Raw genomic sequence first — 12,423 nt, forward strand, 5'->3', positions numbered from 1 at the left:
TGAGACAATGCAGGAAGGTTTGGAGGAGAAGTGATGAGGTTATTGCCTTAACCTAATCAGCGAATTAATTCCTGATGGGATTGACTGAGTGGTAACTGGAGGCAGGTGGGGTGTGGCTGGAGGAAGTGGTTCATTGGTGGCATGGCTATGGGATAGGTATATATTCTGTACCTGGAGCAGAGAGTCTCTGCTGCCTGATCATCATGTGAGCTGCTTCCCTCTGTCACACTCTTCTGCCATGATGTCCTGCCTCACCTTGAGCCCCAAGGAATGGAACCTGCTATTTATGGATTGAAGCCTCTGAAACCGTGAGTCCCTAAATAAGCCTTTCCTCCTCTAGAGTTGTTTTGGTCAGGTCATTTAGTGACAGCAGTGAAAAATCTGACTAAAACACTGAGCCTTTCTCAGACCCAACAGGAAACAGAAAACACATCAGCAGGCATATATTAGTTTTCTATGCTGTTGTAGCCAATTACCACAAGCCTGCTGGCTTGAAATGCCACCCATTGATAACCTCAGGATATGATGGCTTGGGAGTTCAGGCATGGCTTAGCTGGGCCAGCTCCACAAGGCTATATATAGTACAGGTATCAGCCAGGCTAATTCTCAGCTGGAGCTTGATTGACACAAAGTGAAAGTGGTCTTTGGCAGAATCCACTTCTTTGTGCTTATAGAACTGAGGGCTCTGACTTCTTTCCTGTGTTTGGCTGGAGGCCACTCCCAGACCTATAGGCTTCATGGTCTACAATAAATACGGCAGTTTGCTTCTTTAAGACCTGCATAAGAGTCAATCTCTCTCTCCTGCCTTCTCTCTCTCTCTCTCTCTCTCTCTCTCTCTCTCTCTTTCTGCAAGCAGTGATGACAGATTCTTATATAAGGTATCCTAATCAAGGGGGAGTGATGTCCCATCATATTGGCCATATTAGGTGTGTATTAGTCTACTCAAGTCACTACAACAAGCCACCACAGACTAGGTGGCTTAAATAATAGAGGATCATTTTCTCACAGTTCTGAAGGCTGGAAGTCTGACTTAAGGTGTCTTTGGGGTTGATTTCTCCTGAGGTCTCTGTCCTGGCCTTGTAGATGGTCATCTTTCTGTGTCCTCACATGATGTCTCTCTGTGCATGTCTGGGCCCTAACCTCCTCCACTCTTAAGGACACCAGTCATATTGGATCAGGGTCCACCCATATGATCTTCTTTTTAAAGGCCCTGCCTCCAATACAGTTACATTCTGGGGTACTGGGGATTGGGACTCCAGTATGTGAACGGGGTGGGCGGGCCCAGTTCAGCCTATGACACAATGTCATGCAGGATATCTCAGCAAGAAAAAAGGCAGGGGAAATGAATGCTGCTGTGGGGTGGTCAGATCCAGACTCTGAAGAAATCCTGGGGAGCTGAAACCTCAGCCTGGACTTGAAGCGTTAGAAGGACTAGTGGCATGAAGAGCAGAGAGGCAGTGTCCAGGCAGAAGGACTGACATCGCCTCAGTTAGGAATGACTTCAAGTAAGAGTGTTGTGATTATCGATGACTGGAAGAGGTAGGGGTCCATTTCCTCTACATCATGAGGACTTGGAGGAGGCAGCTTCTAGCCTTGACTTAGCAGATCCATGTCAAGCCAGCACTTGTGATTCTCTTGTCATTTCCCTCACGAACACAATATAGCAGTTGCTGCCCTAATATCATTTCAGGGTTCAAGGTCCAACAAATGAGGAAATGCCCTGAGCATAGTCTCTCCTTTAAATCAGCAAAGTGAAAGCTTTCCTAGAAGACTCTGGCTTCACTGCCATGGGTGGGCTAGTGTCACCAATGGCAGCCCTACCTGCAAGGAAGGATGGGAACAGGAAGTGGGAGGAAGGTGGAGGTGGAGAGTGGATGTGTCAATCAATCAGGGTGCCATAAGTGCACAAAGATGGTAGTGGAGGAGCATGGCTTGATCAGGGAATTGACTGGTTAGCAGAGTTGGAGGATGGACCTGAGCAAGGAAGGGACAAAAAGTGACAGCAGAGTAGAAAGGGAATCCCAAAGGATAGAACAATAAGTTTACCTTTGGGAAAGTTGTCAATATCCAGATGGAGTCACTTGCGTCAAATCCACACAAACCAGGAGACAAAGAAGGGACAGCACTCATGCACTCATGTCTGTAAGAACTATCACAAAGACGCTCTGGTTGGCTCTTACAGACACCTGTAACAAGAACTTTTGCCAAGGACTTTCCAGTCTGTGGCTTGCTCCATGAGTCATGCAGACAGCTAGCCAGATGTATGCGAACACTTACTTTCCTGAAACACCATCTCCACTAACAAACTGATATCAACTCCTGTGATAAACTCTGTAATCAGCGCGTTCCCTTTGTCTCAAAACAACTTATGTGTACTCCTTATTTTAGCTTTAAAAACCCTCACCTCCCTTGGCCTCCCTGAATGTGTGTGCACATTTCACACTGCAGTGGGTTGCTGTTCTCCGTGAAATCCTTTTATGGAAAGCTGCTCTGTTTGTTATTTAGGTTGATATCTTGAAGGCATTGGAAGAAGTTACATATGGTTACAGAACAGGCCACCTCAAACTTAAGTGGCATTGAACAATAACCATTTTGTTACGTGCACAGTTTCTGTGAGTATAGCATTCTGAACAGGCACAGAGATGTTGTATTAGTCAACTTTCCACTGCTAGAACAAATACCTAAGAAAATCAATCAACTTACCAGGAGAAAAGGTTTATTTTGGCTCACAGTCTTGGAGGTTCTAGTGCATGTTTCTTGTCCTGTTGATTGGCCAGTGGCGAGGCAGCTCATCATGGTGGGAGTGCAAGGTAGAGCAAAACCACTCATCTGTGGGCAAAGGAGAGGAAGCAAAAGAGAGAATAAGGAAGGGGATGGAGTTCTAAAGTCTCTTTCAAGGGCATGCTCCACTGACCTGAAGACCTTCCTTCCATTAGGTCCCACCTCTTAAAGATTCCACAATCTTCCAATACTGCCACCCGGGAACTAAGCCTTTAACACATGGGCCTTTAGGAAACATTCAAGGTCCAAACTATAGCAGATGGCTTGTCTCTATTATGTGGTACTTTGGGTCTTAGCTCAAATATTGAATGGCCAGATATAGAGCAAATGTCTGGGGGATGGGGTCCCCAAAGCTTCTTTCCTCCTCTATCTGGTGTGTGGGCTGGGATGGCTGGAAGGCTGGGCTCAGCTATAGACTGGAGGCTCCCAGGTGACCTCTCTCTGAGGCTGGCTTGGGTTCCTTACATTGTGCTGCTGGGTTTTGAGAGAAGAATCTGGGGGGTTATCAAGAGACCTGGGCTTAAGCAGCAAGGCTCTCTATCCTCTTGCCTTGGACATCACCCACAATCACTTCTGTTGCATTCCTTTGATTACACAATAGTCACTCAGTCCAGCCCAGATCCAAGGGGGAGGGGAACCAGCCTCCATCTTGCAATGGAGTAGAGGCAAGGTGGCATTGAAGGGACCATATGGAATGGGAGATGTTGTCATAGCTCTTTGGAAAATCTGGTCTGTCCTAGCAGATGACCAAAAGGTTTTAATCAAGGGGAGTAATAACAACCAGATTGTGGTTTTAGAATTCTGGCTGTGGTTTGAGAATTAGTTGGATTGGGTCAAGACTGGAAGTAAGAGAGATGGTAGGAGGTTGGTCCAAATAAAGATGATAAGTTTGGAATCTGGACAGACTGGAGAGAGATTTTGCAGGTGAAATCTCTAGGGGACTGACTGAATGAGCATCTGAAGGGGCGGGATGAGCCAGGTTCAGGTTGACACAGGTAACTGGTGCCATTAACTGTCACAGGTGCATAGGATCAGGGAAGATTTGGGGAAAACAACAAGCTCAGTTCTGAACATTTGAATTTGAGGTTTCTGTGAGATATCCAGGAAGAGTTTTCTCTAGTTATATATACAGAAAAAATTTCTGGTCTGGAGGTGTTGATTCAGAAATCACCCATGGTTTGCCAGCTGCATACAAGGGGCCATCTGGACCAACTACTCAGCCACCACAGGCAGAGAGGTGCTGTAGTCAAACAAGTAGAGCAGAACCACAGGGCTCCTTTGTGAGTTATTCCCAATGATGGGCTGCAAGTAGACGCTTTGAAGATCTCAAGTTTTGGACTCTGTCTTATAATGAGTGACACTTTGATGTTTGATGTCATTGGTTGAAGAGTTGAAGGTGATGAAGAACATGCAACATTGTGCTTTTTCTGTCATTGTCTGTCCTGTAGCATGACACTGGTTAGGAGTAGAGTGGGACAATCCAGAGAGAGAGAAAGAAAGGGCGGGGGGGAGAGGGGGATGGAGGTGGTGGGGGGTGAGTGAGGGTGCAAAGCATGATGGGAATCAAGAAGCAACTCTGTATTTTAAATCAGGCACTCAATAGGAGGATTTTTATTCTTCCAAACAAGGTAAATTTTGGAGTAAAAATTCTTACTGCAATTAAGAACCACTGTGTGGGACTTGGGAGTCTGAGGCAGGAGGATTACAAGTTTTGGGCCAGCCTCAGTAACTTAGTGAGACAGTCAGCAACTGAGCAAGGCATTGTCTATCTCCTCTACCTTTATAATAGACAGTGATTTTCTTTTCCCCCCTCCAACCTTTCAGAATTTCTCCATGTTGCGTTGTGCTGGAGGACAGGAACTTGTGGGGAACAAAGTGACAGTTCCGATCACTGTGTTGAGAATTCTCCTTTAATCAAGATCTCAAAAACAAACAAACCAAAACCCAAACCAAACCAAACCAAAACAAAACAAAACAAAAAACCAAAAAGAACCACTGTGTGTCAGATGATGACAGGAAAGAGCAAATCGTTACAACTGGGAAGAAATCTGTGGAAACCATTGGTTTGAACTCTGTGATTAAACAGCAGAGTCAACTGAGCACGTTACAAGAAACTTCTCTAAGGAAATGTGCGGTAATTTGTGCTGGTAAAAAAGAAGGTATTGCCAAAAGAAACCCTAAAATTACAAGAGTAAATGGCTCAAAAAACCTGCTGTCACAGGTAGTGAAGTGATCCATTTTGCTAATTAGCTCCAAAATCTGGTCCCTCTTAACACAGTGAAAAGAAACTGCAGTTTCCCTCTGGCTCACCGTCTCTAACAGGAACATTTTCTACACTGAATGGTTTAGTTCTCAAACAGGAATAACACGGGTCAAGGTGCCGCAGTGTGCCCCTGGGTGGTCATTTCTTGAGGAGCCGAACCTGGACTCCAGCAGCACCTTCATTTCAGAAAAGCCCAATGATGCTCCACAGATGCTCATGTTATTAGACCTTTCCTCTAATCCGTCAACTGATGAAAACCAGCTGTTCCCGAAAGCCTGTCTGCCCAGATTAGAGCAACTAATCCTTTATGACATTGGAATTTCTTCTATACATTTTTAGATGCTGGAATTGGAAATATCCATGTTCCTGTCTCTGCAGTGCTTTGCAGTAAATGACAGTCAGATATCACAATGGCCATTTATCAAATGAGCTAGAGAAGTTACAGAGCCTATGTGCTCTGTCCTGCCTAAGAAACCTCCTGACTGAAGGCAGAAAAGGAGCACAGACCAGCCAAAGTCTGAAGACCCCGAACAAATGTGAGATTCTTTCAGAGAAAAGGCAAGAAGCTGAGCTTGATACCGAAAAGCTTTTGGAAATGAGTGGAAAAAGGACTGGTGGATATCAGGATCCAGAGGAAAACAGACCAAATGAAGAATGTCTTACAGTCTGTCCTAGATGCCATACATGGAAGATAAAACATCCAAACCAACTTGAACAGAAGGCTCTAGAAAGGCAACTGCCAGCACTAGGAAATGACCTACCGTCATTGCAGTTTTATTCTGTGGAAAATGGAGATTGTCTATTAGTGAGATGTTAACAACCACCTTTAACCATTTGGTGACCAGACTATCATGACTGGGTTCCCTGGAAAGAAATGATTTATTGAAATAGTTCTACTGTAAAAAAAAAAAAAGAGATTTACAACTTGCCCCAAAATATAAATTTTTCATTGGGAAGAGACCATTTTTAGGCTTGTACAAAACGGCAATACAAAGAAGTTAACTACTAAAACCAAAAGCAAAACCAAAAACAAACAAATAAACAAACAAAAAACCCAACAAATGACCCATGTGTAGTTGTTAGTTTGAGATGAAAGTAAGAAATAAGGTTTTTAGAGAAAATAACATTTTTCCAGGGAGAGAGCACAGGGGCTCCTAGGAATCTGAAGGACACCAACATTCTCAAGCCTCGTCAAAGGAACCACAAATGAGGTGAGGAGGTTTAGGGAGGCAGCACCCTAAGATCCAGATGAGTAGAGGATAGAAGGATTCTCGTTTCTTCTGCATGTAATCCATTGAATTAGGTGCCTCTGGACAACTCCATTGTACACTCATGAGAAAAATAAAGTGAGAAAGCTGAATATCATTTTTGCTCTTATGAAAATAAATAGTTTTGGCCTCCTGGATCCACTGAAAGAATCTTGGTGTCCCCCATGAGTCTCAGGATGGCATTTAAGAACCTCTATTAAGAGGATCTGATTCTTCTTGGGCTGCATGGCTCATAACTTTTCTTTCTCAAAATTTGGGGCATCTCCAAAGATCTGCCATTTCTGGGTTCAGAGTCTTTAAGACTCAAAGGCAAGATTGTTTTTCGGGAGGAACTAAGACAAAAGATGGCATTATTTTTCGGTGAGACAGAAGCAGAATAGAATGCACAATAGCAATTTCTCAGGTTAGTTTGCTACAAGGAGAGGGCAGGTGTTTGGGGTTGGTGGACAAGAAGTGGTTCAGAAGCAAAAAAAGAGGGACTAGCCATGGAAAAGGGACTCAGGACACACTGAGGTCCCCACGAAAGCTGGGCAGTTTGATTACTCGTAGATCCACTCTGTTTTTCTCCTTGCCTAATCTTGTCTCTAATTTCCCCTTCATATCCATGATGTGGGTGATACTTGGATCTCACTAGCCTCGGTCCTTTTTCTGGTCCTATTTCTCTACAGATTAACATCTCTTGCTAGCCGGTTGAAATCTTGCTAGGTGCTTGACCTTCTGCAAGTTGGCTTAACCCATCATGCCCCAGTGTCCCATGCATAGGACCCAGTGATCACTTAAATTGAACAGCAAAGATACCACTTATGGTAACTCTCTAAGCCTCACTTTCCTAACCCATAAAATGGGAGATGGTAGTAGTACCTACCCTAGGAGACTGTGCACTCACCCAAGAAGATGTGCAAATCACTTAGCACAGTCAGCATCTCGTACCCAATAACCATTTATTTCATGTCCTCTTATTATTAACAAGCAAATGTGTTAGGCCTCTGTGAGCTAGCAGCCACGTGGCACAAATCCTCTTTACAGCTTTTTGTGGGTTTAATCACTATAATTTTATTCCATATCTAGGAGTGGGAGTCTGTGAGCATCTTCTTATTGCTCTTATGTCTTCAATATTCATCCAATTATCTTTCTTAGCTAACAATTAGCCTCATATTTCCTATCCGCACAACTCATTCCTTCCTTACTATTTATCTTCATTAAAAAATTAATTGACATTTAATAGTTGCACATATTTATGGGGCAGGATGTGGTAATTTGATACATATATACAATGTGTAATGATCAAATCAGAGTAGTTAGCATCTTCATCTCAAACATTTATCAATTCTTTTTGTTGGGAAACTTTAAACTCTTCTAGTTGAGAGATATAATACGTTGTTGTAAAATACAGCCATTCTAAGAACTTTAGAATATTCCTGCCACCTAACTGTATTTTGGTACCCATTATCCAACCTCCATCTCTCTACTCTTAGCTCTAATGAACTCTATTTGATTTTCTACTTCTATGAATAAACATGGAACAATAGCAATAAACATGGAAATGCAGATATTTCTATGATATACTGATTTCATTTCATATTCTTTTTTGGCCACTTGTATATATTCCTTTTTTTTTTTAAAGAGAGAGTGAGAGAGGAGAGAGAGAGAGAGAATTTTTAATATTTATTTTTTTAGTTCTCGGCGGCCACAACATCTTTGTTGGTATGTGGTGCTGAGGATCGAACCGGGGCCGCACGCATGCCAGGCGAGCTCGCTACCGCTTGAGCCACATCCCCAGCCCTATATATATTCCTTTAGGAACTGTCTCTTCAGATCATCTGTCCATTTTGTAGTCAGTATTGATATTGTTAGACTTCCCCTCACTTCTTTTTTAACTGTGACTAGTTTTCGGTCTACTTTAAATCCACCACGGATTACAGAGCGAGTGCAGAAATGCAAGGTCATTTCCACATGGATGATTTCCACTCAGCTGCTTTCTCCTGGCTGCTGGGCTAGGGCGGAGGGGAAGTCTGACCGTGGCTCTAGCCCCCGCAGCATGGGGGCTCAGCTGCTCTGCGGCAGAATGAGCCCAACCATCCACTTTGTCACCAAGTCCTTTCTGTCCTTTGCCCAACTGCTCAATTCTAAGGCTAATTTAGCAGAAAATAAGACTCAGATTTAGTGAGAATCAGATTTTAAATACCCTTGTGTAGATCCCTCCTCCCCATTTCTTTTTCTTTTTTTATTTAGAAGAATTGACTAAAAAAACCTCCCATCTCTTCTGTTGGTCATCCCAAGGTACTTGGATTTGACAACAGCACTGTTTAGGGAATTGTTGGTCATTTAACATGTATTTCTTGAGCGCTTCCCATGTTACCAACCCAGTTCTTGGTTCTGGAGTTCCACCGGAGAACAGGGTGGATGGAGGAGGGTAGTGGGGCAGAGACATAAAAGGAAACAAATAATGCAGGAACATTCAGGCTGCGGGCCAGGGGTACCAGGTAGAGACTGTGAACAACTGACACTGACTTTAACAAAAAGCAAAAAGAGGAAATCTCCTGGGAAGATGTCGAGTTACTCATAGACTCAAAGGAAAAGCCAAGAACCAAGATTCGGAAGCTCCAGAGCCAGAATGACTTTGAGGATCTAGGAAACTAAAAGTGACCTTTCTTTACAGCATTTCCACCGGAGTCAGTGAGCTGCAATAAGCATCTCCTGGATCAAGACGGAGGGGCAGGGAGGAAAGACAGGGTGCTGGGTAGGGGGAACAAGGGAGCAGTTAGTTGGTCTAGCTGAGTCAGAAGTGCAACTCTGGCCAGAGTAGCTCAGAGCCTCTGCATTAACAGGGACTGGCAAATTCTCTCCAATGAATAGATCAGTAGCTTCCCAAAGCAAAATTGTGATACTCTTGCAAGAAGTCAGGAAAGCAGACAGGACTGCTCTCCCCTGATTAAAAGCACTTAGAAGGAGCCCAGGGGTTTACCTTTTGCAGATTTTTGCAAATTGGATGTGATTTTGATTCCATTGATTAGGTCTATCTGGATTTAGAGAGGGGACAACCACACAGCTCCCTATTGTGATGAGATGAAGGCCGAGGATAGAAGTTTATTTATTTTGAGAAGGACCTTGATGATTTCAACCACATCCCAGATGATCAGGGTGGTGAAGGATCTAGGAAGCCAGATGTATTAAGAAGAGTTATAGAAACCTCTTTAAATAATCTGGAGCCCAGAAAAGAGATATTAGTTGCCTCACTGTTGTGATGATACTAGATGAGTTAATAGTAAGATTCATCCCTCTTTAAATATAATTTATTACTGGATTTTATCCTAGCAAAGACTTCTTTGTAGAAATAATATTAAAATAGGTATCTGAAACTCTGATGATTTGATATTTCTGCATTTTTGCTGATGCTTCTGTAAAATGAATTTGAATAAGATTATCTTTGGTATCTCTCCCAGTTCAAAAATTTTGTGTTCTAGGAATCTCATCATTTTTACCAATCTGTTATTCACAGGTATGCTGTAAATAATAATATTATTAGCATACATTTGCTGCCAAAATTTATTCTTTATAATTATTTTTTTTCCAACAGGGTTAATCTTCATAATCTCTTAAGTGTGTAAAGACAGATGGAATTTCCAATAAGAAACTGGTGGTTCATAAACAAGGGTAGGATATATTTCGTTTTGTCTAGCTCAACTGAAGTATAGTATTCTTGCCCTTTTTATAATACATACACATCAGACACTACTAGGTCATCATGTTATGATGATTAGTGTCGAATAGCAATTTGATATTTATCTAGACATTATGAATAGTGTAGTCTACTTGGTTACTTAGTTGTGTCAAGGTTTTAAAAATGGTTAGGATAAAACATGAGCACAGAAACTCAAGTGAAATCTAAGATCTTCATTTCAAGAGGAAGAAGCAATCACAATTTGCAATTTAATTAGGAAGACTCAATTAAAGGAATGCAGTGACTATTCTCCTGCTGAATATTAAAGTTCAGCACAAAGGAAACCCTCATGTGAAATGTAGTTGTGGCTAATTAGCTACAGTATATGGGCTGGAACAAGTGCCTTGCTCAGGGCTAGACAATGAACTCCACAGGGGCCAGAGATCAATGATCATTTAGGAAGCAAGTGCTCAGAATCACACAATTTTGAACATGCCTATCTATTGCAATGTTTCACAATACACAGTGCACGGCCCTCGATTTTCTCTTCGCATCCAATATGCAATTGCCTAGAAACACCACATGCTTGGTCTTATTAATAAATAATTATTAACATGCTGACTGTGCACTGAAAGCCAGGAGAAGCTGACTGAACTCTGCAAACAAGTGGAGTCAAGTCCCAAGGTGTTGGGCCACTAAGTAGAATTGTAAGTAGAATTGTTTGGGGCAGAAGGGCTTGGTGGCTGTCTCCTCACCCCAGAATTAAACTACAAGCTGAGGTTGCAGACCACACATTCAGAATGGTATGAAAAGAGTGCAAGGATTAAACTCAGGAGTCTTGGATTTTTATGGCGTTTTGGCTCTGCCACCTTGAGCTGTGTGACTTTAAGTAAGATTCTTCTCTGGGCCTTATTTATTTCACCTGTAAAGGGTGTGACCAAATCACTCTTGGTGTTATAAAAATACCAGAGACTAGGAGATGGGGAAATTTAAAGACACTATGTGAAGCTGGCTTTACTCTTTAGAGGAAATCTGCCTACAAGTGAAGACATCTTTCCCATCCCAGCCATTCCCCTGACCCTGCCTGGTAGCAGGACCTGCCAGGGTTTGCGTTCTGCCCTGAGGCAGACCGGTTGCCGAGACCTGTACCCTTATTTCAACATTTGAGTGTTCACACAGGCTAGATGCTGTTCTAGGAGCTGGAGATGTGACTAAAACCACCCAGACACCCCAAATCCTACTCTCTTGGACATGAGTTGGATCATATGGACCAAGAACAAGCAAACCAACCAACCTACGGAAAAAACACCCAACACATCAGGGGTTGGTGGTCAGTGCAATGAGGGAATAAAAGCTGGTTGCCGGGTTAGATTGCCTGGGCTTGGCTGCTGTCTCAGCTGGGGAAAGCTCCGCTGATAAGGTGACATCTGGACAGAGCCAATTCAAGAAAGGGCGGGTCGGGTCTCTGGGGAGCAACAATGAGGGGCCCCGTGGGAGAGCAAGCTTGTGTGTTCCAGGATCAGGAGGGACCTGGAGGTGGTTGGTATTCCACGGGGGTAAAATCTCCCTTTCTTCCAGGTACTGGGAAGCACACAGGGGTTTTAGTTTAGGGTACACCCATGTGACCTGCAAGCTGCACTCGGTGCCACTTTGGCGCTAAGGCTCTGTGGCCACTACCTTGAAACTCTTAATGCTTTTTTTTTTTTTTTTTTTTTAATCTTTGCGTGGTGTTCTGTAAGCGAAGTCCGATCCGACAATGGAGCCAGCGCAGAGAGAGGGCTCAGAGCCTGGGTTCTCCGTCCTTCCCGCCTCCTGCTGCCCGCGGCGTCCTGGGCGCCACGTCACTTGCTGCCGCCCTGCACCCAAGTCCCCACACGGTGGCTGGAGGGCGGGCGGGCACACCTTCTGCTCACCGGGTCACCTGCCGGCCTCGGAGGCTGCTGGTCTGCACCCCGCCTGTCGACACCCCGTCTGCCGGAGGGCGTGTGACAGTAACTAGCAAACAGGACAGCGGGGGACAGGTCGAGAGAGACTCCGGAACCAAGCAAAACTTTTTCCTTCTTTTGGAACAAAGGATCCGCATTTTCATTTTACTCAGACCCTTTGGTGCCCTTTTGGCCAGGGATAGAGCGTCACCCCTAGTGACCACAGCTTTCTGCAGACCGTCCTGTTGGGCCCTTTAAATGGACCGGCATCCCAGCGCCGTCCCGTGGGTCCTGTTGCCCTCTGCCGGACAGACTAGGTACTAGCTCAGTTCAGAATCTGAAGGAAATGTTCATGCAGCAGGAAATTTGAAAACCAGATCTGCGACAATAATTTAATTATTGGTTTTCTCCATCTGGACTTTTGAAGGCTGTGGTAGATTTGGATATCAACTCCAAAGTGAGTCACCCTGTAGGTAGGTGATTTTTGTCTCATAATAAGCATTCACAACAGTATCCAGTTCTAAG

The 12,423-nt window shown here is 43.8% G+C and overlaps 1 pseudogene; it reads left to right on the forward strand.

Annotated features, from left to right (window-relative positions):
• The first annotated feature begins 3,751 nt into the window (after positions 1 to 3,751).
• Positions 3,752 to 12,156, forward strand: LOC113182478 (tubulin-specific chaperone E pseudogene; annotated as a pseudogene).
• Positions 12,157 to 12,423: the final 267 nt, after the last annotated feature.

This window comes from Urocitellus parryii, chromosome 2 (assembly GCF_045843805.1).
Source record: "Urocitellus parryii isolate mUroPar1 chromosome 2, mUroPar1.hap1, whole genome shotgun sequence".
Taxonomy (NCBI): domain Eukaryota; kingdom Metazoa; phylum Chordata; class Mammalia; order Rodentia; family Sciuridae; genus Urocitellus; species Urocitellus parryii.